The sequence below is a fragment of the Anabrus simplex genome, chromosome 3, assembly GCF_040414725.1.
Source record: "Anabrus simplex isolate iqAnaSimp1 chromosome 3, ASM4041472v1, whole genome shotgun sequence".
NCBI lineage: Eukaryota > Metazoa > Arthropoda > Insecta > Orthoptera > Tettigoniidae > Anabrus > Anabrus simplex.
The window spans coordinates 57,597,817-57,621,293 of record NC_090267.1 but is presented as its reverse complement, the minus strand read 5'-3'; the positions used below and the strand labels follow the sequence as shown (position 1 = coordinate 57,621,293).

Below are 23,477 nucleotides of genomic sequence, written 5' to 3'. Positions count from 1 at the left end.
CTATTGGCACAAAATTGCAAAAGATGGTTCTTTTTTAAAACAATATCCCAGTCTCTCTTGCCTTTGATGATTGACCTACTTTGTTAAAATTAATCCATTCCTGGCAGATGTCTTTTTGACTCTGTTTTACAATACTCTTGTGAATCAATTGACCTAGTTCATCAGTTAACGAATCGTCCGGAGAACAGGAATTAGACTCGCACGTCAGTTATACTCTTTTGGTAACCTATCCTTCTCCATTCGCCTCACACGACTCCAGCACCGAAGGGAAGTTTGTATCTACAGCTTGTCATCAAATTTACTCTTAACAGCCTTTATCTTCTCATTTCCAGTTCCATTTTGCCATATTTCCACCTGTTTGTACCGGCAGTTCTCCCTACTTTCGTATTCCTCACTTCCAACTTATCGATATCCCGAGTCCACCTAGTTTTCATTCGCGTACGGGGAGGGGGGGGGGGGATAGTAGTTTTCGCCGGTTAACATTGCGTCGTCTGCTTAACATGTAATAAGATGCTTGCTCGAGACTGAGAGTCTTTTTGCCACCCATTAATACATGATCAATTTTATTTTGTGGATTTGTTGTTGTATGTAGCCTATTGTTTAAACAGGCAGCTTATATTTCCATGATTTTGTATGCCTAATAGGGGCGCATTTTGGCTGGCGTGATATTTATATAGGACTAAACGTTAGTCATATATTGTTCTAACTCCTCTGTGATTTAAAAAAAAAAAAAATCTTAATGAACACGTGCTTGTGGTTGTTTTCTTCTACTCTCAATCATGGTGAGACACTGGGCAGATTGAAAGATTCTGAAGAACGGTAGGTGGGGCGGGAGGTCAGTGGTTAGACTATTAGGTTCTTTCAAGGTATGAGACAGATGCAGAAGAGGCAGCTCGCAAATAGTTGTTGAGGCGGTTACAGTAGTTCTCTTATAGGCCCGCATGCCAAACACCGGAAGATTTATCGATCTATAATGACGAAGTGTGCATGATATTAACGTCTCGGAGAAAGGGAGGTTGCCAAAGCAGGTGTGAGGAATTGTAGAACGCTTATTTTTTAAGATGGCTGTACGGGGCTTGCAAGCAAATGCTGAAAACCAAGGTCAGTGTCCTCGCTGTTCCAAGCTGCAGCAGGAAGCATGCGATGTGGCAGCTACCGGAAGTAGCTTTAGCTATAGCAGCTGCTGGTGTCGATAACCGAGAAACCACAGAAGAAATGACTGGTGGCTGGAACCTTCTTAGAATCGCTGTCAGTGAGGGTCTTCTCTTCTTCGAAATTGATCCTTTTCTGCTGCTGCGTTATTTCTTTCAGTCGTGCACGAATGTAAAGTTCGAATACGCCATAAGAAATCCATATTCTTGCACACCAAATATAACAATCTTTCTCTCTTTAATTCACATTTATCTGTGCTCGAGTTGGGATTTAGTCAGGGGCTTAAGGCCAGATGCTCCACTGTATGCCGGTCGTATGAAATTCCCAGGTTTGGAACAGAGGACTCGGGTTGGAAACATTTGCTTGATCACGGGGCCAGTGTCTTCTTCCTTTCCTAATGTAGCATTTTGTTCTGTTCCAGTTTAAAGGGGTTGGAAATAAGGTTGTTTCCTTTCCATGTGTGTGTCATCGTTCCGGAGGCAGGTTGAATCGTCTTAATAGCACCATCAAAGGTCATGCGATGAGAGGGGAAACTACAAATCCTATGACAGTGCTATGAGTAGTGTGGTTGTTTTCTATTGCCTTCCTCACTGAACTGGAAAGAGTTATTGCAGCATTATTGACTTCATGAGCATCCGGACGTGCTCGAATTATCATTACTCAGAATCACACATACCCCAGCAGAATCCGTAGTCACAGCCATAAATTACTTGGTGGAAGCTACATTTTACTATGGCCTGTGCCAAGAGGCTGATGGAAAAATACTGCATTCATTATCATTAAAGTATTTGTTAGAATTAAAATGTATATTAGTCATAATTCTATTAGTAAATTAATTTGTTTTGTCGATAGCAAATTTGTATTAATTTGTTTAAGATCCTCCTTGTCATAGTCATACTGTATCAATTTTTGAATCAAAAGAAGTATCGGTGCTTTGTGTACATAGTGCAGCGTGTAAAATTGTCATTCACGAGTTTAATGTGGGCTGTTCTTATGTATCGAACAATAGGCAGAAATAGAGCCGGTATATCTTGTTAATGGGAACAGATGGCTGTGCAAGTGAGGTATGTGCCGAGGATTCTTTTCACCTGCAATGAATAACATGGACAGCGCTTATATAGTTACAATAGCTGTTATCCGCGGCTTCTCTCACGTGGATTTCGTACTTTGGTTGAAGTAATCGTTCCTCGGTACTGCACTAAGACATTATCTAAAAAAATTCCTTGAGTATACAAACTCGCCGAATTGGGTTTCATTTACCCCAGAACCTCTTTGTTCATCAAGTTTGTGGTGTTGGCCTTTTTGGGCTAAATTGATCAGGCTGCTGGCAGAGCTAATTACTCTGGAACTTGCGACATAGAACTGTACATGTGAGAAACGGTCCCCTTTCATGTCGAACGCAAGAAAACCTCTATTTTTAAAGCAGATTTTAAATACCAATCTTCAGGTCTCTAATATCTTCCTTTTTAGATGTAAGTATCCTCATAAAAAGAATTGCTCATTTTTCACTTTTCACGCCGTTAAGTGGCTTTTCCGAAAAATGTGTTCCTGTATTTTTAAGGGAAATTCAAAGTATAAATTGTCACGTCTGCAACATCTTAAGTTTTTGAGATAGGTCTATACTAATTTAAAAAAATCATCGGCTTGTTGAATATTTTGGCCCTCTTAAGTGGATTTTCAAACAACAAATACCTGCTCCTTTATTTTTAAAGGTGATTCCATGTTTACGTCTGCAACCTTAAGTTTTTGAGATATAGTCATTTAAACCATCCCCCCTTTTTCCACTCGCTGAGCGACGGAATATCCTAAAATACTCCTTAGTGAGCACCTATACTAAGAAAAATGTATCCTCAAAATTTCATTTCTTTATGTTCAGTAGTTTTAGGTATGCGATGATTGTCATGACATGCCTTTAGGGCTGTCGCCCATGTGGCAGATTCCCTACCACTCGTTTTCCTGAGTTTTTTCTTACATGATTTCTAAGAAGTTGGAAATTTATCGAACATCTCCTTTGGTGAATTCAGGATTTCTCTTCCTATAAAGGAATATTTGCCCAAGTTTGTCCTCTTGAATTCTAACTTTATCTTGTATTTCCTACTTATAAAAGTCCATTCAAGCTTATAACACAAGTTCGAATTCGAAAGTCTCATGAGTTTGTACAGCTGCCCCAGTACTGCAGTCTGTCTTTATGGTTGTTAGAATTCAAATCTCTCTTTAGTTTGTACAGGTGCCGTGAGATGACTAGGTCTAAAATTTCGAAATCTATGTTCCCGCTTAAGATTGCAGTCATTAATCAGATTTGTAAATCTTTCTGAACCACTTCGTTACGTATACAACCAGTAGGAAAAAAAAATCCTGTTTGTACGATGACGTTATATGCGAGTCATTAATGTTCTGAGCCAGTCATGTATGTTGACGTAAAGATTAAGTTATGCCAGCCCTGTACAAAATTAGACATGATTCTGGCTCTGTACTGAGCTGCTTGCACCACGTGCGATTAATGCTGGAACTCCTGCAGGGTATTTATTTAGGCCCTAGATGGGGTGGTCGTCTCTATTCATTTTAGTGAATGTACAAAATATCGCGCTGCTTGCAGAATTCCAAGTTTAAAACTTTAGATTATGATGCAAATATTCAGAAGGTATTTTGAAGGTGCTCATATACGTCAGCCTTTTGTCAGTAGATTTACCGGCACCTCGGCGTCTCCGAAAACCGTAAGACGTAAAGCCTCATTATTAGACTTGGAATAAAATGTTTAGAAGATAGTTTGAGATTGCTGGAGCAGAGAATTGACAATCTGTTAACATTATAGTGGTTGGCGGGAAGGAGAATTTAGACAAAACATAGAATAATTGGTTTTCTGTGCGGTTTTGTATTTTCTGAAGTGACTCGGACATTGAGGTCCCGAGTTTCACAAGTTACAAAGTGGATTATATTTCCTATGCATTTCCATATATAGGTCCTAATGGGTGCCCTCCCGAAGAAGGTTAAAGCAATGTTTCCCAGAACAAACTTATGTCTGCCGTTTGTAAGCACTCTTGCTGTAAAACAAATGATTCTTTTTTATAGTGCATGAACATTCTTTAAAATGGTCTCGGGGATAGCGATCCTGTCTCTTAACCGAAGACATTCACTTTGATTCCCGGCGAGACCAGGGATTTTTACGTGTATCCCAGAGGTGGTATGAGCTCTACTCAGCGTGTGTACGGAAGACTGTGAAGCTAGCTGACGGTGAGATAGCGATACCGGTCTAGAAAGCCAAGAACGGCCTAGATCTAGAGGAATAGTCGCGGACCATGTTTTATTTATTTTGGTATATTACTACTCTTCTATTGGATATTTTTCGTTTATCTAGTGAAGTTTTCTTCGAATGTTCTCATTTTGTAATGTTTTGGGAAGTGTGGACTTGGTCGGATTCATTCAAAATATTGTGTGTTATGAAGGGAACTGTTCTTCCAGTTTTATCTACGAAATTTGTTTCGTTAAATGAATTCTGGACTCTTGGTTTAAGTGATGCGCGCACTGGAGTAGGGTCTACCTGATGAGGTTAGATGTTACTCCGTTGTGTGAAGATATTTTCCCGCCATCTCAACCGCGCAGCAGGCGTCCTCCAGACTGATGTCAGAAATATGCATGATGTCACTATGAAGCTCCGGTCGCCGTCAATGCGGGCTTGGAATAGGATGTGCCGTAAGCTTTTAAGCTTGTTTATTAATGAAATGCTATTCACTGAGGCGTCTGTGCTGGTGGCATTTGAGGATATGGATTTTTGAATGGAAAAGTTTCGGCCAATCTCTCTCAAAGGAGTGCGTAGATTTTGCAGCTGCTCTAGTGTCTTCAATTTGTAAGCGGGTCTTTGTTGTGGCTCATTTCATGTAGGACGATTCGTTGCTTGGCTGAATGATCAGCATAGTGGCCTTCGGATCAAACGGCCCCGGGTTCGATCCACGACCTGACCGAGGAAATTAATTGGTATGGTTATTTTCTCAAATTCAGGGTGTTCGTGATAGTCTTAATGTCTTCGGTCACACTACCAAACACCGCAGAAACATTCGCATGGGATTGGCCTCAAGAAGGGCGTCCAGTCGTAAAACTGGGTTTAATCCACATTAGTGCCGACTTGTGCTTCTCAAAACGTTCGGTGTCTGTATTGTACCAGTTCATAATTTGTATGCATGGGGAAGTGACGACCTGATGTCATATTTACTCGACTATCCGCTATTTGAGCGTCCTGATGGAGTGTTAGGCCTATTTCTCACCTACCCGGCTGTCGGTCCGTCAAAACCAGGTCGAGGGTAGTGGGAGCTGTGAATCAGTGGAGGATTACACTAGAGTACTTCAAAGTAATCGTTAAATAAGGGAGTAATAATCAAAATTTCGAATTTATACGACGGAAGGTCATATAATGATGCTAGAGTGTTGTGACTCTTACGCTGTAGATTTGGTCATTACCAATTAGATATCCAGGATTTTCATAGCCAGCACGGCAGCTGTCTGCAGTGTTAAGTTTCCCTGTTTTGTTCGTGTTCCTGAATAGCGTTAATTCAATGTTTGTTCTCATGGCAGGAACTTATATTGCAATACACATATTATGGGACAAAACTAAAGAAGCTTGTAAACGTGCAGTGCTATGAACATGAGACACAAAACTTTTTTAGAGACATCTTCCACCTCCCCCAATGTGAGACTTTTCTGAAGCTTCGTCAGTGAACCCATTTAAGTCTTAAATAAGCTTCGGGAACTCTGCGTTTCCTCATTCTGATTCAAGAAATAGGGTTAGTAGTTTCATTCTCGGATTTTGGATTGATGACCTTGTTTACTGATCGATTAACATATTTGGTTCTCTAACTAGGGATTTATTTTCGTGGTGGAAGGATTTCCCGCTCCATATACAACGGTTAATGAATCTATTGTGTGGGATATTTGCATCGAATCGGTGATCAATCCTCTCTACGGGTGTCGCCGTCCCTCGCCTTCCATTGACGTGAGGTCATGGATTGTTCCTTTCATAGTCGTGGTAGCATATTTAATTTGTTTCGATGACTGAAGAATTTGCAAGGAAAACTCTTTTTACTGACATAAAAATGGTGCTAAAATTCCCTTTGGGAAAATCAAATGATTGTGTCTCAAATGAAACATAGATTGACAACCATTTATTTGCATCTAACGAATAATTTTAGACGCAAATCTGTATGGAATTTGGTGTCAAGGGTAGGATTCAGGGTTTCGAAAGGGGAGAAACTAGCGTAGGGCCTTAGAAAGTACTGTGTATGAAATAATCAGATCTCTAGTGTTGAGATGAGGCCTCTTTGATAAAGGGCCTTCTTTATGTCTGTCGTGGCCAACCATTGGTACTTCAAATCACAGCTTGAGTGGTTGCTAGGTAACAGTTTGTGTCACAGTTTGTATCGTCAATTTTGTGACTCAAATTTTCAGATCACTCCCAGCCATAAGACATATTTATGATCGTTTGATTTTCCCAAATGGAATTTTGGAATAATGAATAAACGTAAAATACGCACATCGAGGAGACGTGATATGATACATATTGTATGCGTTAACAAGAGAGAGCATGAAGATGGTGTCTCAATATCCTCATTGATCCTTTTTAGCGTCGTGAGTGAAGTCGGGTAATAAATCCCACAACTCGTACGTTCTGAAGTGATATTTGGCAGGGGATCCGCTGGTAGTACTACTGTCTTTTTTGCTCTTTCTCGACTTTTTTCTTTGCAATTTATTTTACGTCGCAGCGGCGCAGATAAGTCTTATAGCAACGATGGGAAATGAAAGGCTTAGGATTATGAAGGGAGTGGCCGTGGACTTAATTACTGTGCACCCCGCCAGTATTTTCCTGGTGTGAAAATGGGGAGACCACGGAAAATCCATCTTCAGAGCTACCGACGGAGGAATTCGAACTCCATCTCTCGAATGTAAGTTCGCAACTACTTGACCCTAACCGTAACGGACAATTCTCTTGTCTACTTCTGTTGACTTTGTCGCACGAGTCTCGAATCTGATGGTTCGGTTGATGTTACATCCATGTGAATTAAACATGCTCGATCTTTGTCTTTGGACACGGGTGCCCCTTTGTTCGATTCCCGGTAGGGTCGGGAATTTTAACAATCATTGATTTCGCTGGCACAGGGGCTGGGTGTGTGTCTCTTCAATTCATCCTCATCACGTGCAGGTCACCTACGGGAGTCAAATCAAAAGACCTGCATCTGGCGAGCCAAACATGTCCTCGGACACTCCCGGCACTTAAAGCCATACGTCATTTTTTTCATTGATGGGTTGCCATGACAGAGAAATTACGGATAAAATTTGATTTTCTCCGAAGGGAAATTTTTCTCTTTTTTATAAAAGAGAATACATTTTTAATATTAGATCAGTGGCAGGTGTAAAGACTGTTCTCTGTCCAAGCGACTTTTTAGCTCATAGGAGAATCGTTAACTTTTGTGGTTCATTTTTATCAGATTGATCAATTAAAACATAAAATATAACCTTATAGATTTTAAAAATGTCTTGGTTTTGAATTTAAATCTGTAATACCTGACCATGATGGTAATAATTGAAAAGTTAAATCCTTGATGTAATATCAAACTGACAGAATTATCATGTTTGCGAACAGTTTGGGACCTATCGGTTTCTCAAGTAATATTTACCAAAGAGTTTTAAAATACATTTCCCAGTGGGAGAAATGTCTCAGGGTTTCGTACTGAAGGAAACCTGCCGACGGCAGACCTCACTTTTACCACTGCGGTTCAAACTTCGACGGCGCCTTGACAGATGCTTTCGCCAAATTGGAGTAAATAAAACTGATAAATCTCTTCGATCTCTTATCTTACCTTAAATTCTTACCAGGCAAATTTTCCTAGATGTTTTATTCCGTTTCCGTCCGTTAATGAAATGTCTTAACCTGTTACATCTACTTTGCGATGAGGGAAATGCGTCATGGCCATAGCAGGTGCTTAGATCGTGTGCTGTAGCTCGGGTAAAGAACAGAATAGTGTCTTTCCGACTCATGAGTGATCGGTATGATCTAGATGCGGTAAAAATATTGATATCCCCATTTATCCTGAGATGGCACTCTGGGATATCCAGCTCTAGGATGCCGTTCATTTCCAGTTTCGTGGCATTTCGCAAAGTAGGGTTTGAATTGGTATGTCGCAGCAATTTTTTATTTTCGAGTTTCTAACAATATTTCGAAATGTTCTGCTTATTACCGTACGAGTGTGTTGAGTTACAGAACTGCTCGGCCGCCCGGTAGTTGGTTGTGGGATAGTCGTTTGGCACGTCTCATGTGTACACTAGCCAGAGTGAAGTGCTGGCTGGAATGCTCGCCAACCACTTAGCATCGCGTAATTCAACGTGCCATCCAACCTTGGGTTCAAGTTGCTAGGTGGGAGATGGTTCTGAACTAAGCTCGTAGCCATGTTAATCTGTCCGCCATAACAAATTTATCAATTGGTCGAAAATCACGATGTTTTCGTATGGTTGCGTATCCTGTTTTCGCAGGTTGGTTGGAACTATTTTCTTGCATCACCCGATGAGACGTAGGACCTCCATTTTTTTCTTTTTTTTTTTTTGGAGTATCCTGCACTGTTTCAGCTGTTCCGGATTAGATACCAACAAAGAATTATCTACAATATATACAAAAATCCGTCTGCAGTGATGATCCGTGTTTACATAGAACGGGTGATAAATGAAATCAGAGGAGTTGGGAAAAGGAATCACAATCCAATGTAAGGAAATCAAAACAGAGATTGGGCGATGATAGTTATTCTGAGTCTGCAGAAGATCAGGAGAAATTGCTGAATGGTAGGGGTAGTCTTAGTATCGGGAATAAAGGATGAAAATAAATATAAATAAAATAGGAATGGAGTGCAGTCGAATGAACGTCTTAAAGGAAGTAGATTAATATTGTTACTTGGGTAGTAGAATAACTAATAGTGGCAGAAGTAAGGAGGATATAAAGTAGACTATCAGAAGGCCTTTCTGAAAACGAATTTGTTCACTTCGAACATTGATATAGAAATTAGAAAGTTGAGTTTTGAAGACTTTCTTCTGGAGTCTGACATTGTACGGAAGTGAAACATGGACGATAACGAGCTCAGAAATAGAATGGAACCTTTTAAAATGTGGTGTTACAGAAGAATGCTAAAGGTGAGATGGCAAGATCGAATTACAAATAGGTAGATACTGAATCGAATTGGTGAGAGAACGATTTGGCGAAATACAAGACAGAAATATAGGGGACAGCTTTTACTCAAGGTCTTGTTTAGTTAGCTTTTGAGGGGAATGTAGACGGTAAAAAGACAGGGGTAGACCAAGGTATGAATATGACAAACAGATTAGCGTAGATACGTGTATTAGTTACGTAGAAATTGAAAAGGTTAGCACGGGATAGGGTGGCATGGAGAGCTACATCAAACCAGTCTATAGACCGATGGCCCAAACAGGAAGTTTCTGATTGGTCTTGGGTATCTCATTATAGGTCGGAAAGAAGCCTAAGTGGAAGAAACTGTTGTTTGACGTAAAAATAATCCCTATTTGGACTGGAAATCATTTGGGATAAGCTAACAAAGAATGACCTACACACTCTAGAAAAAATCAAAGCCCGATTCTTAAAGACAACACTCTGTCCAGATTTACTAGATCAAGACTGGTTTATGAACTTGCAAAGGAGCCTTTTTTAATTGAAGATTTGAGATTCAAGCTCGCTCTACCTTATACAGACCACTTGAAAAAACTCTTAGATGAAAGATTGGCCAAAAGGAATGATATTTGTATTGAATTCTATTCGACTGAAGCAATAACGAATAGAACTTGGACCAATACAAACCTGGATCTCCGACCTTTTGTCAGTTTTATGGCAGTTCATGGATACCACTATAAACTCTGCAAAACTAGAATCTTTCATGAACCTGACAATAGTTGTGTGTGTGCACTGTGTGATTTGTCTTGTCCTCGTTACCATATTGTGGAATGTTCTAAGCGAAATAGGCCTATAATAGACTTATGCTTAAATGACATGTAATCGCTTTATATACACATTGTGTGGTCTATTAAGAAACTGTTGTAGTCATCCGAATATCATGTTTGCTGTACGAATATTTAATGGAATCTAGGTTGTCGCATTGTTCTCGGCGAAGCTGAACGTGGGAATATTAATCAGAGAAGCTTTTCTCTGCATTGCATCTACATTCTTTGTATTTGCCTGACCTCAGTACGTTCCGTGTCTGATTTGGGCGTGGCCAGCATTGACGAAAATATATGAAGCTCTCTCCCCTCCGGTGTTCCGTCTAGTCATTTCGATTTCGTCTGAGCAGTGAGAGTGAATTGTATTGATCGTCACAAGCCTTGCGCGCAGTGTTAGAGGAACACTCCCATTGTGGCGGGGGAACAAACGTGTACTACCAGCATATTGTGGTATTAGTTTGAAGCCTGTCATTAGTCTAATTACCGTGTACTCGTGTTAATTGTAAAGCATTGGCTGTGTATGGACTAGTAACAAAATAACGTAGCGTACTTTTTCCTTTGTCAGGAGTAGAGCTTGGTCCGTATTCTTCATTTTCGACAACCTCAAGAGTTCAAGGAAGGTCTTCTTTCTAGCTTTTTTCAAATTGCGTGGGGTCGGCTTTTTGTACGAGTTTAGCCGAGTTTTACGGCCGAGCGCCTATGTGGACGGAAGTATATTCACGAAGGTTTTTTTTTTGCTTCCTTTGACACAGATAGGCCTAGGAGTTGGAAGGAAGCGGCCGTGGCCTTAATTTACAGCCCCAGCATGTGCTTGGTGTGAAAATGGGAGACCACGGAAAACAATCTTCAGGGCCGATGGTAGGTTTCGAACCCACAACCTCCCGAATGCAGGCTGACAGCTACAAGATTCTAACCACATGGCCTACTAATTCGATGTCTACATCCCAGCTTCTCTTACAAATGATAGTAGCTGATGAAAAATTAACCATACTGCATTCGAACAAAGTGGAAGAGATTTCCACGTGGTTACTTTTCTGTGAAGTAAGGATGGAGGGTAATTCGGAAGATTTCCACTTAAGTTCGAGGATCTTCCCAAATTTCGGAGGACCTGATAACTCTGGCTCCGAAGATAATTTCTTCTGCCTTTGCCCTCTTAAACCCAGATCTATGTCTAGTGAGATAGTTCTGTTACTTGCATTGACCTGCCCGTTTTATTCTCGACTTTGAGTATGAGGAATGCTAGTAACACCGTTATACAGTCGGCCATTGTGATAAATGGTGTGAAAGTGTTATATAATCAGTCTGTAAGGGCTTGCAGTTCAGTGAGCTTGGCGAGGTGATGAGTATAACACAGTTTTAACTCTGTGATCGAACCAAGTGGAAACTACCACTTTTCTCATTGGCTCTAGTACTACAGTACTGTACTATAACGTCTCCGTTGCGACACTTGGGTTATATGCAGAATGACTACTGGGGATGCAACCAGTCATCGGGCTTGAGCGCTCGGCGTACATCCTACTCCTATCCTTCTGTGATCACTTGTATCAGGCTGTATTTACTGTATATCTTTCCTTGTGACCTGAGGGCTGTTCGAGGTCCACTCGACCTGGGCGATTACAATTGAGGAGCTATAATATCTGACGGTGAGATGGTGACCCCGCACTAGAAAACTAATAACTGCGAAGCTGATTCGCCATATTCATCATGAGTCACCTCGTAATCTGCCGGCAGAGCAGCGGTCGCTTGGTAGGAAAAGGCTCGTCAGGACTTTAGCGCCATGGGGGGATTAAAATATAGTTTCATATCTTAAACATGGTTTTGTCAGCTCTGTAAGTCTGGACAAGCTTTAGTTAGTCCAAACCAAACTCCATGGCGCAGCAGCCCCGAAGGGCCATGGCCTACCAAGCGACCGCTCCTCACCCCGAAGCCCTGCAGATTACGAAGGTTTCCTGTGGTCAGCACGACGGATTTAGTCATAGCGGATTATTTTTTTAAATTATTTCAAAATGCAATAAATTGTAGGGAATTATAAAAATAGCACAGAGCGAAACTGCTGCTTAGTACTGCACGAGAATTCTTGCTGGACGGTAAATACGTAGTACACTACTTCGAGACTAGGAGAGGCAGTTTCAGGGTATGACGCAATAGTTTCCCATGGTTTACTGAAAAGGTTGGGCCTGTAACGATTAATACTTTCACAACTAGTGCATCGATTTTGTTCCAATCGGTTTCCTCTTTGTTGCAGTAGAATAGGAATATTTAACCTTTCCTGGCTGTCACCGTGTCAAGAACGCACACATTTATTGTGTGCTATGCATTTTGGTACACGAAGCGACACTAATACGGCTTTCCCGTTACGAAAACTGTTACTCGTTATGAGCCGGTGATTCTGCAGATTCTGGTGCTCTGGGAACGAGGAACGGTGTTTTGTGATTCAACGTGAATTAAGGCGTATCCGTGAATTGTTCCCGTTAAGTCTGAGTAGGTAGCTCTTTCGTTATGATAATCTAGGCGGCATGATTTACTCTTCCATCGACACCTGTTATAAACAGACTGGATTTCCTTTCAGGAACGAATTTCCCATGCTGCGCCGAACACTAGGCGATAAAATGTATACCATTGTATTCCTCATTGATGTCTAATCAGGTTCTTTCGTTTCGAAACTTACGAATAATATAGACTAGACTATAAATTTTAGTTAGTTCTTTCCATATTCATGTCCTCAGGATATTTTTATCAGTAAATGCCATTCACCTTCCAACTAGAGGCTGTCCAGTTGACAAATTCCAAACTGACAAGTATTTATTATAAAGATGTGTTCTAGGAGAGAAAGGTCAGCTGTTCCGCATGTCATTTAGAAGTTATGCAAATGGCAAGGAGCCGGACAGACCTAAGCATCCATGTGTGCTCTTAAAATGTCTGAGTATATCTAGGCGGGTAGCTTCACTATTATGCCGTAAGCCATCCATTTCAACTGCCTCGAGTATTAACCTTTGTCTATCGTTGATTCCGCCTTATTGATCCGTAAGTAGCCGTGCTGAAGTCCGGTGGTATTTGCAGGTGCTCATATGTCTCGTGTTGCCAGATTTACTGGCACGTAAAAACTACTGTGGGACTAAATTCCGGCACTTCGCGTTTCCGAAAACCGTAAAAGTAGTTAGGACGTAAGGCAAATAGCATTAGATCTGTATGTAATAATACAAATCAATAATAGTTTTGATAACTTCAGTGTTGATTTCGTCCATACATCGCCGACCGAGTAGGCTTCGCAGCTCTAACCGTGTAGCTGTTGGTATCCGGGAGATGGTGGGTTGGAATCACTATCGGCAGCGCTGAAGAAAGTTTTCTGTTTTCACACCAGGCAAATGCTGGGGCAGTAATTTATGGCCACGATCGCTTCCTTCCTAATCCTAGCCCTTACATATCCCATATCGTCGCCTTATACCTGAGTTAGTGCGTTGTTAAACTGCTAGCTATTATTATTTTAATAATAATAATAATAATAATAATAATAATAATGGAAATGCTTCGATCCCTTCAGAATGCTCCCAAAACTCAGCGAGATGTGGCCAGCTACACAGTTAAGCAACGTTGGACATGCGTCTTCTTATAGATGGGTGACCGTTTACATACACATATGGCAGTATGGTGAGTATTCCTAACGACCAAACCGAAATACACTAAAGTTAAAAAGTGCGATTACTTTTTATATTAATGATAAATAGCAGAGATTGGAAAGCAGCAGTTCGGATTTATGCCGGGCAGGGGAAGTATTGATGCTATATTTGCTCTGCGCCACTTGATAGGAAAGTGCAGAGAGGGGAAACAGAGCTTTCATTGATATTTATTGACTTGGAGAAAACATTCGATAGGATCCTGGGTAATGAATTATCGGAGATGGTTGAGGAAGCAAGATGTACCTGAGCAGTATGTTGAAAGTAATCAGATATGTACAGGAACCGTATAACAGATGTTAAATAAGCATTAAGAGACTGATACTCCTTCGGTAAAGGTAGTTCACCAGGGATAGGCATTAAGCCCTTTTACTTTTAGGTATTGTAATGGTTGTGGTAACACGGTCAGTAATGAAGGAATTAACAAGAATGTGCGCCATGTCTAGAACCAAAGGCTTTAATATATTTAATATAACCGGAACAGACAACTTCCCTTGCAACACTCAAATCCTGCAGTGCGGACTCTGTAATGGTCGGCTGCAGGAAACTTTAATACACTTTTCACATACTGTTGTCCGGAAGAGGACTACTTCGGTGCCGGAAACAAACCTCCTGGCTGTCTCGAGGATTAGGTAGGGAAGAGGAAAACCGGTCACTGTGAAGTCAAACCTATTACCAATATAGTTTATCATTGGCTGGGAATATTAAAAGTATGCCTGTTAAAGTGTTTCTTATCAAAAATCATTTCGACCGCACTCTTGATATGATACTCTGACCTGTTTATAGCCGGCAAGTGATGTGCAAAGAGACGATTTTGAAAGTTTGCTGTGATGTGGGGCGGGTTAATGTTTGTACATCTGCTTAAAATGGTTGCGTCTCGTCAAGACTCATTAACGGTTCAGTTGTAAGCGCGATCCTCTCGAGGGATGTGTAGGCGGTGCGTGCCAAGGTCGTAGGTCAATAAGCGGAAAACTCACATTCTCTGCACTCGTCAGGCGTAATTACTTTGGGGTGCCTTTGGGTATACAGGTGTCTGTTTCCTTGTCGGATGGCCAGGAAGTATTTAACTTGCTGGAATCTTTAATGCTCAGTTAATTTCCCAATAACAATAGTCGACATCGCAATGAATACTTTCTTTTTCTCTTAAGCTGTCGTGTTTAAATGATCACGTGATAAAGACGCGCAAAGTGACCATCACTAAAATATTAAACTGACCAAATCATTATTATAATATTGGCTTTACGTCCCACTAGCTATTTCTACGGTTTTTGGAGACGCCGAGGTGTCAGAATTTGGCCCCGTAGTTCTTTTACGTGCCAGTAAATCTACCGACACAAGGGAGATGTATTGGAGCACCTTCAAATTCCACCAGACTGAGTCATGATCGAACCTTCTGTTGGGGCCAGAAGGCCAGTGCCTCAACCGTCTAAGCCACTCAGCCCGGTAATAATAATAATAATAATAATAATAATAATAATAATAATAATAATAATAATAAAAAAAATGAGTTTCAAATCTAGACGGCCTGTTGAAAATTTCGACATTCTTATTATACTGTTTCCACCCTTTGCTGTTCCTGATGGCTGAAGTATATATATATTTAATCACACGTCTGTTGGCACAGGCAAAATAAAGTAGCTTCCACCAAAGTCTAGTTCCTAGGTCTCGCTCAACGTCTTCATCCGTCGGACGAATCACAGGTGGAAGAGAAATTTGACTTCCTTGGGTGATCTGTGGCTGATTTTTAAGTAATTTTGTCGGGTGAACACCAAATGTGTCCATATATCTTTTACATATATACATCGTACTACTGTACATGGAGTGCCGAACCGAATGGGATTTGTTCCGCCTTTCAAACCTCCCGGCTATCTTCTTTCGGACTTGAACCCACTATCGTAGAATCCATTGATCATGAAGGGAGCTGTGTTGCGTGAGGAAGGCCTGGTGGTGTAGGGAGGGTGAAACGAAGTGTCAGCACATAGCATACTCCTGTCGAATAACACTAAGGGGTCTGTTCGGTGCTAAGTCGTATCCCCTTGCTCCATATGAACGTCCGCCTCCATAGCGGAACAGCTTGCTCTAGCTGCAGTCTTCGAGGCTCGGATTCGGTCCCCAGTACTGCCGGAGATTTAAGAAGGGTAAGAGCTGGTATATGCTTACACGTTTTGGCGGCTTTCTTGCCGAAAAAATAACTTTTTAAACACAGGAAGAGTATGCATTGTAACAATCACTACTAATTAAAACGCTGCTAGTCACTTCCTTAGCATAATAGAACTAACAGTTTGTTTGCAAAGTACATGTATTAAATGGTAGGGCAAGGCATATTTCACTACTAAGGCCTTTGCACGGATCGTGGTATTCAATATTTGACGTAGTTTCAAGTGCTCGTTGCAAGGGGGCCTTTAAGGGGCCCCGCAGACCCTTCGTAAAAATATATAATACGAAGCCTAATGTCACTCTGCGCGGAAATGGTCAGTCTACATAAAAATTTGTTTTACAATTTGTACGTAGAGGAATTGCCATGCGGTTTCATCTAGCAGCAGTTGTAAGAATTGTGTTGAGTGTAACACAGTACAGCTTGCTCGCAGTCTTCGCAACGCGTGGAATGACATGAGTAGACGAATAAGTTTCAGTGGTGTCTGTACGAATAAGAAAGATCACAATATGAAGATAAAGCTGGAATTCAGGAGGACAAACTGGGGCAAATATTAGCCTAGTTTATATGAAGGGGAGTTAGGGATTGGAGTAACTTGCCAAGGGAGATGTTAAATTCACAATTTATTTGCAATTATTTAAGAATAGGCTAGGAAAACAGATACGGAATCTGCCGCGTGGGCGACTGCCCTAAATGCATATCAGTAGTGATGGATAATCCCTTTGTTTATATAACTTGTCAATATATTGCTCTAGTTCTACATTTTCATACATTTAGTTACATTTGCATGGTTCATATGTTTTTAATTTTTATTTTAGGAGGCCCAAATGTTTATTTTAGAAGGCGGGTCCGTATCGCATTCGTTACCCCTGCTTACTTGTCAGGAAGTGTACGTATAGTATCTCAATAATGCGATTGAGATAGCTTGGGCGTTTCTTCACGCCATCCCATGAATTTATTCATATCTCAAGTGATCCCTATTAACTTAAATTTCGAGGTTCGGAACACGGTGCGCTGCTGGAATCTGACGTGGATTCCTAAGCTACATATGGAACGCGCTTGCCAAGGTCATTCGGGCTGGGAGGAATGACATCGGTGGGTGGTATCGGGCTGGCTTGTATGGTGTCTCGCGAGCATTGCTGACGAAAGCGGTTGAGTAAGGCTTATTTCAGGGCGAGGATCGTCTATTGATTCTAAAATACAAAACTGGAACGGAATTTGGTGAAATGTTATTTTGGCAGGGGTGGGGAATAAAACAAAATACGGGCGTAGAGAAGCAGAAATAAAGATGTTAAAGAATATTTCAGGAAACTAATTGGACAGCTAAATATTAAGAGAAAATTACTGGTTTTCTACAATTTAATAATTCTTAGTAACTCAGTTCATTCTACGTCCAAATAGAGATGATAACTATTACGGGTGTCCGTAATTACGGATTTCACCTCATGATTACGGTCAAAGGGAAAATTATTACGAAAAAGCGCCATTATCACGAAAAAATCAATATTCTACGAAGGAATAAAGAAGGCATGATGTTCACTCCTTTTCAGCACTTCTTATCAATCCCCCCAGTTTCATTGCTTGTGAGTTGGCAACGGTACTTAATTCGATCGTCTTTTTGCTACCCATAAGCGTTGTGAAATTCTATGTATGTATGTATGTATGTATGTATGTATGTAGTTACTGTGAGGAAAGCAACGGGAAACTACCTCGCTCCTCATTTCCCTAGTACGTCTCTTCAGTGATACCTCGGCCATCTATGACAGCTGACGGCAGAGCTGTTGAGGATCCCACCAGCGGAATCGCTGACGGACTGAACATACATACATAGCCTACATACATACATTTAGTTACTCTGCTCTCCTTCAGTACAAGACCTTAAGTAATGTTGTATTTACTAAATCGAGGACCACATTAAGCACATGTACACTTGAATTTTTTATGGTTCAGAAGACGAAATTGTCATCACAGGGAGAAGGACGTTTCAAGAATATCTACAATGAAAAGCATATGCCGGATGCGAAACAAGTTACAAAGAATGTTTTATCACTGAATTAATAGGTATTGTGTCATAGGATATACTTTAGAGTAGGTTGCTGTCGGGAAGGGAAAAGGGGTTATAATCGAAGGGAGGACATGTTTTGGACTTAACTAGAAAAATTTTTCTGAGGGGCGGAGGGTGATTACTGATAACCCACTTCAAAGGTTGGCACCTCTGTAAATACAACTTGTCCCCTGTTTCCCGATTTCAAAACAAAATTTAAGTATTTTTTTCTAGTTCGCTTTTCTACACCACTTGGTATACTTTAGTGTGATTTTTCAATGCATAGGTGCGAAATTCTTGAATTTATAACATTGGACTCTTGAATTATAATTCGATTTAAATTTGAGTTCAGTGCAAAGTGGCATTATCCGCGGATGCATCTGTTTTGCTCTGTCAATTAAAAATTGATTCGCCTACAGTGCAAGACCACAAATCTGTAATTGTCGCGTTTTGCGCGGGCTTTGTTTAGATTTTGGAAAAACTTTTCCGTATTTTCCAATAACGTGCTTTTTGCAGATATCGTCGTCTTGCCGCTGGCACGGCGATGTGTTGTACTCGTGGACTTGGCGTAATTTTACAGTTAGATGCCCTTCCTGACCCAGCCCTACGCTAGCCATTCGGCTAAGCTGCCTGACTAAAATAGTTTGTTTCATACTGTGTCAAATTTCATGTTCACGCTCTTAAAAATAATACGGAACTTCACGATTTTGTGTCTATTTACCGCACTCAACTTCTAAAAGCATCAGCCAACCAACCAATCGGCCATCAGTGGTCTGCATTTAGGGCGATAACCCAGGAGAGACATTCCCCATCAGTTTTTTACCTAGCGTTCTTCCATGTTTTCAAAGAACTTCGAGATTTGTCGAAAATTTTCCTTGTTAAGTTTCCAATCCCTTGCTGCTCGCCCTGTGAATATTTACCTCAATTTATCGTCTTGCATTCCAACTTTATCTTCGTTATAATCTTTCGTACTTTTGAAAGCTCCGCTCAGACTGTCCAGTTCTCGTATAAAGTAGTTTGGTGTGGGTTCCGTACACAGGAACCCTAGTGTTGGGCGTCTTACCATATGCCCTTTAATTTACATAATTAAAACCACCCCTAAATACCCTCAGAACTATGTGAAGAGGTCTGTAACCTTTCTTTATAATCTCTTTAATATGAATATCCTAAAGACCATTCTTGCGATAATCACCTATTGATCATTACAGGATCAGATTACGCTTCACTTACTCTCATTCTGAATTCCGTTTTCTAGAACAGTAGCCTCCTATTAAACCCCACTTTTTTTATCTACTCCAATAGCCCTCATTTTCATAAGTAATCACCCATAATCTACCCTGTCAAAAGACTTGGATGGGTCAATAGCGATACAGTCAATTTGACCTGAATTTAAAATCTCCTGTGGTGAAGTTAAAGTTCATCCGAACTGCCTTCTATCAAACTAGTTAGTAATTTCGCAAACGTGTCTAATATAATCACAAAGATTGCTTTCCTTGAGCTTACAATAAAAAGATAACAATCAGAAACCCTTTTCAATGCATGCAAAAGTTTAGATAGCGGGTGTGGGACAAGCAGTGGCCATTCCTCACTCCGCTTTGTACGACTAATTTTGTCGTAGTAATCAGTTTGTACGGTTTCCCTGTAACACAACTTTTGGTAGCGCTGTTTGCGGATCCAACTAACCCTCGAACTGATGACCTGACAGGTACCCGATGGCTACATTGCGTTATGCAGTAGTCAATAAATCTGTTGATCTATTCTTGAATAGTCTTATTCTTTCATGGCTCCGAGCTTGAGGAACATAATGTGTTCGTCTTAATATTATTTGAATAAATTGAAAATTGTACTTATCAGATAAAATATTGCACGTTATAAGGGCGAAAGTGTAAACGTTTCAACTCGCACAGAAAACCTCACTTTAGGCCCTTGTAACGAAAAGTACTATTTATGTATGGTATTGAATTGTCTATATTGCCTTTCCTATATACCTACCGATACATTTTTAATATTGGAAGTCTGTGAACGAATTAGCTGCTTTTGTCTATCCTCCCACTGCTTCAGCGTCTTTCTCTTTTGTAAAACAAGAGTATAACCATCGTGTGCGTGTGTGCGGTTTTTTGTTTATTCTTAGACGTTTCATATAAACCAGTTTTCATGGGTAGCTTTTGTAGACAAATGGGAATATTCCTGCGAATTATGGAAGTACTAGAATTTGCTAAAAGTATTGATTGTTCAAATACACTCGAAGTCGGTGCCCCAAAGTGGTGAAGTCGTCTTATTCAAAATAAAAATCCACAGCCTGTTTCGTCATTCGACCGGGTCAGGGATGGAATGAATGAAGCCCCCATCTAGCGGCGAGGATGGGAAGTGTGCCGGCTGCCGAAGCCTGTCGCACTCCTCTGGGGCAATTATTGATGAATGAAAGATGAAATGAAATTGTATTGGAGTGTGTTGCTGGAATGAAATGACGGAAAACCGGAGTACCCGGAGAAAAACCTGCCCCGCCTCAGCTTTGTCCAGCACATCTCACATGGAGTGACCGGGATTTGAACCACGAAACCCAGCGGTGAGAAGCCGGCGCGCTGCCTCCTGAGCCACGTAGGTTCCTCTTATTATTCTAAATATCGGTACAAAATAATGTTCCTTGAAGTTAGGGTACAAAGCGTTCAAGGATACTGGAGGCTCTCGACTAGTTTCTCGACAGCTGTGTTCTCGTCACAGCTGCTACCCGCTGGGACTTGAACCCGTTCGTTCCCTCCCCTGCAACACACGGTGTGCCAGAATTGTATCCGCCCAGTCTGCAGAATTTTAACTTCTCGGAACACTTCGCGTTTGAGGTTAATCTTTAAACGCTGGACGTTCGGCCTTTGTTACAATAGCAGAACAATAATCTAAATCCCTCTCGTCACTCTAGTTCTTCACAATGTTGGCTACGTTTGTCTTCCTGCCGTTAGTATGTATGTGGCCGTGAAAATAAGCAGTGGTCCGAATGATCGCATATTCATGTTTTGTATCTGGAGACATTACAGACCAATCCTATAGTGTAGTACCTTATCAGACAACCATGATAAATGTTAAGTACTCTCAATGTTATTCTGTTAGCACAAATGCAACAACCTATGAAAGACTTCAGTATTCAACCTGCAGTGATAAGACTGCTGTTTTGGAAGCTTGCTTCCATAATTCGTACGCATATTTCTATTTGTCCACAAAAGCTACCCATGAAAACCGTTTGCTGTGATTACAAGTGTTAAATGAAGAATATTTAAAAAAAATGATCGTTTAAAGGTTTAAAAATACAAATTAGTTTTGACTCCTTTTGTTAATACTTTCCAACAGAGAGTTGGCCGTGCGTTTACGGTCGCGCAGCTGTGAGCTTTCATTCGGGAGCTAGTGGGTTCGAACCTCACTGTCGGCAACCCTGAAGATGGTTTTCCATTTTCACACCAGGCAAATGCTAGGGCTGTACCTTCAGGCCACGGACGCTTCCTTCCCACTCCTAGCTTTCCTATCGTCGCCATAAGACCTATCTGTGTCGGTGCGACGTAAGGCAGATGGTTTAAAAAACTTCCGGAATAAAATTAAGCGGTCATTGAGACCTCGCGTTCATTATAGTGTCTACTGTTCAGAGTAATGCAGTTAGTCTTGCATCTATCCCGGAGACTATAGACTACGCTGGCGTTTCATATTTACTCATTACGTGTCAGCAAAACTGCATCAGCCTCAAGTCATCGCATTGCCCTAACTTGTTCGATTATGAAATTTCCTTTAGTCTTGTCAAGGCTCTAACAGTTTGCTGTTCTTTGAAACACTATTACTGAATTTAATTTTCACGGAAGAGTAATAAATGGATTAATAAATTTTAGGGGAACTTAGTGAAGAGGAAGAAACTTCAGCAGCTATTGGTATAGCATTGACATGTGGGAACACAAGGGAGTTAGTACATTCTGCAAATGCTCTGTTAAGTATTCAGCCCGAGGGCTTGATTGATCCTCAGTAGCCCCGCCATCAGCTGTCAGAGATGGCCTATGCTTAACCGAAAAGGCATTCCAGGGAAGCTAGGAGTTTCCCGTTGCTTTCCTCATTGAACCAGACGTTGCTGTTACATCTTTCTGCAAAGTCCACTGAAATTCATGCACCAACAGACTTTTCAGTAATATCACCTTTACACCATACATAACAGGGACTGGCTGCGTAAGGAATAGAAGTACTAGCATCGCTCATAACGCAGTAACTTGCATATCGCCGGACCCTAGGATGAGACTGATAAGTCAGTGAAAATAAATTTCATATTGTCCATACCAGAAGACAAAGTGCACTGTAAACATTTGAGTCTTTCCAGCAAAAGCATATGGCGAATTTAATACCTTATGGCCGGAAACCCTTAAAGATTAAGAGCGTTCAAATTGTTCACAAGAATGTCGACAGAAGAGTTTCCTATATTTCTTGACATGATGAAGCCAAACATAGAAAAATCACTCAAATCAGGAACAGAGTATCGTTTCAGCAGACTTGTGTGCCTAAGGAAAGTAACATTTGTATCTCTTACTGAAAGTAATTTTATTGATTAACATTTCTCATTAAACCGTAAAAACGATGTTTAAATGAAAATATCAAATGTTTAGCAATAAAATAAACGCAGCTTTTTTTAAATAGTTAGCGACATCTGTTTCTTCAACACGTTTGTCGAAAATCTGGCAGTCCAGATCTTGCGCTGACGCGTGTCAAGACACGTTAAGCAGTATTGTGACGTCAGATGATTCACAACGTGTCACAGCACGGTGTATCAGAGCAATCTTGAGTGCTCCAATACAATTGACTGCATTCATTCTTTTATTAACATGTTTTACCACCTGTTTACATAACGTAAGCGTAGTCAATAGTCTCCTTCAGTGCGATGAAAATGTGCTGTCGTCTGTTCTCCAAATGCGTCGGCAAGAACGTTGTACAACTTGTATACAATGCATATAGTTTGCTAAGTTCCTATAAGACATTTCCTCAAGGTGAAGAGAACTTATCGGTGCAATAATGGTTCCAGATTGGTAGCATGGATTTGGGAAATGCATTAAATTTCCGTGCGGTTTCTATCTTTCTGTATACAGGGTGAAGCGAAATTCGCGCACTCGAGCGTCGCAGCGAGACTCCTCACATGCCAGCAATAAAAAAATCTCGCACAAAAGTTCGTCCTGCGAGTATATCCGGGAGAAAAAGGACGTTAGAGTGGCAATCTGGCAACACTGTAACCACATGTAGGGTAACTACCTCAGCACGCACTAGCCGTGCTGTACCAGTTGGTGCAGTGGATAGAGCTTTGGGTTAGCATGCAGGAGGTCGAGGGTTCTATCCTGGCTTGAGGCGCACTTACATGCAGTAATACAGTAAGACACCGTTTTTTAGGTCACATGTATCCTACATTTACCAAATTCAGTAATGCTGAACACGTAACGCATCTAGTAGATGAAGTGGTGCGAAT

At 40.9% G+C, this 23,477-nt stretch overlaps 1 protein-coding gene across 4 annotated transcripts in view; it reads left to right on the top strand.

Moving 5' to 3' along the window:
- Positions 1-23,477, top strand: part of cib (thymosin beta cib) — a 111,716-nt gene that overhangs the window by 7,772 nt on the left and 80,467 nt on the right. The window lies entirely within an intron of this gene.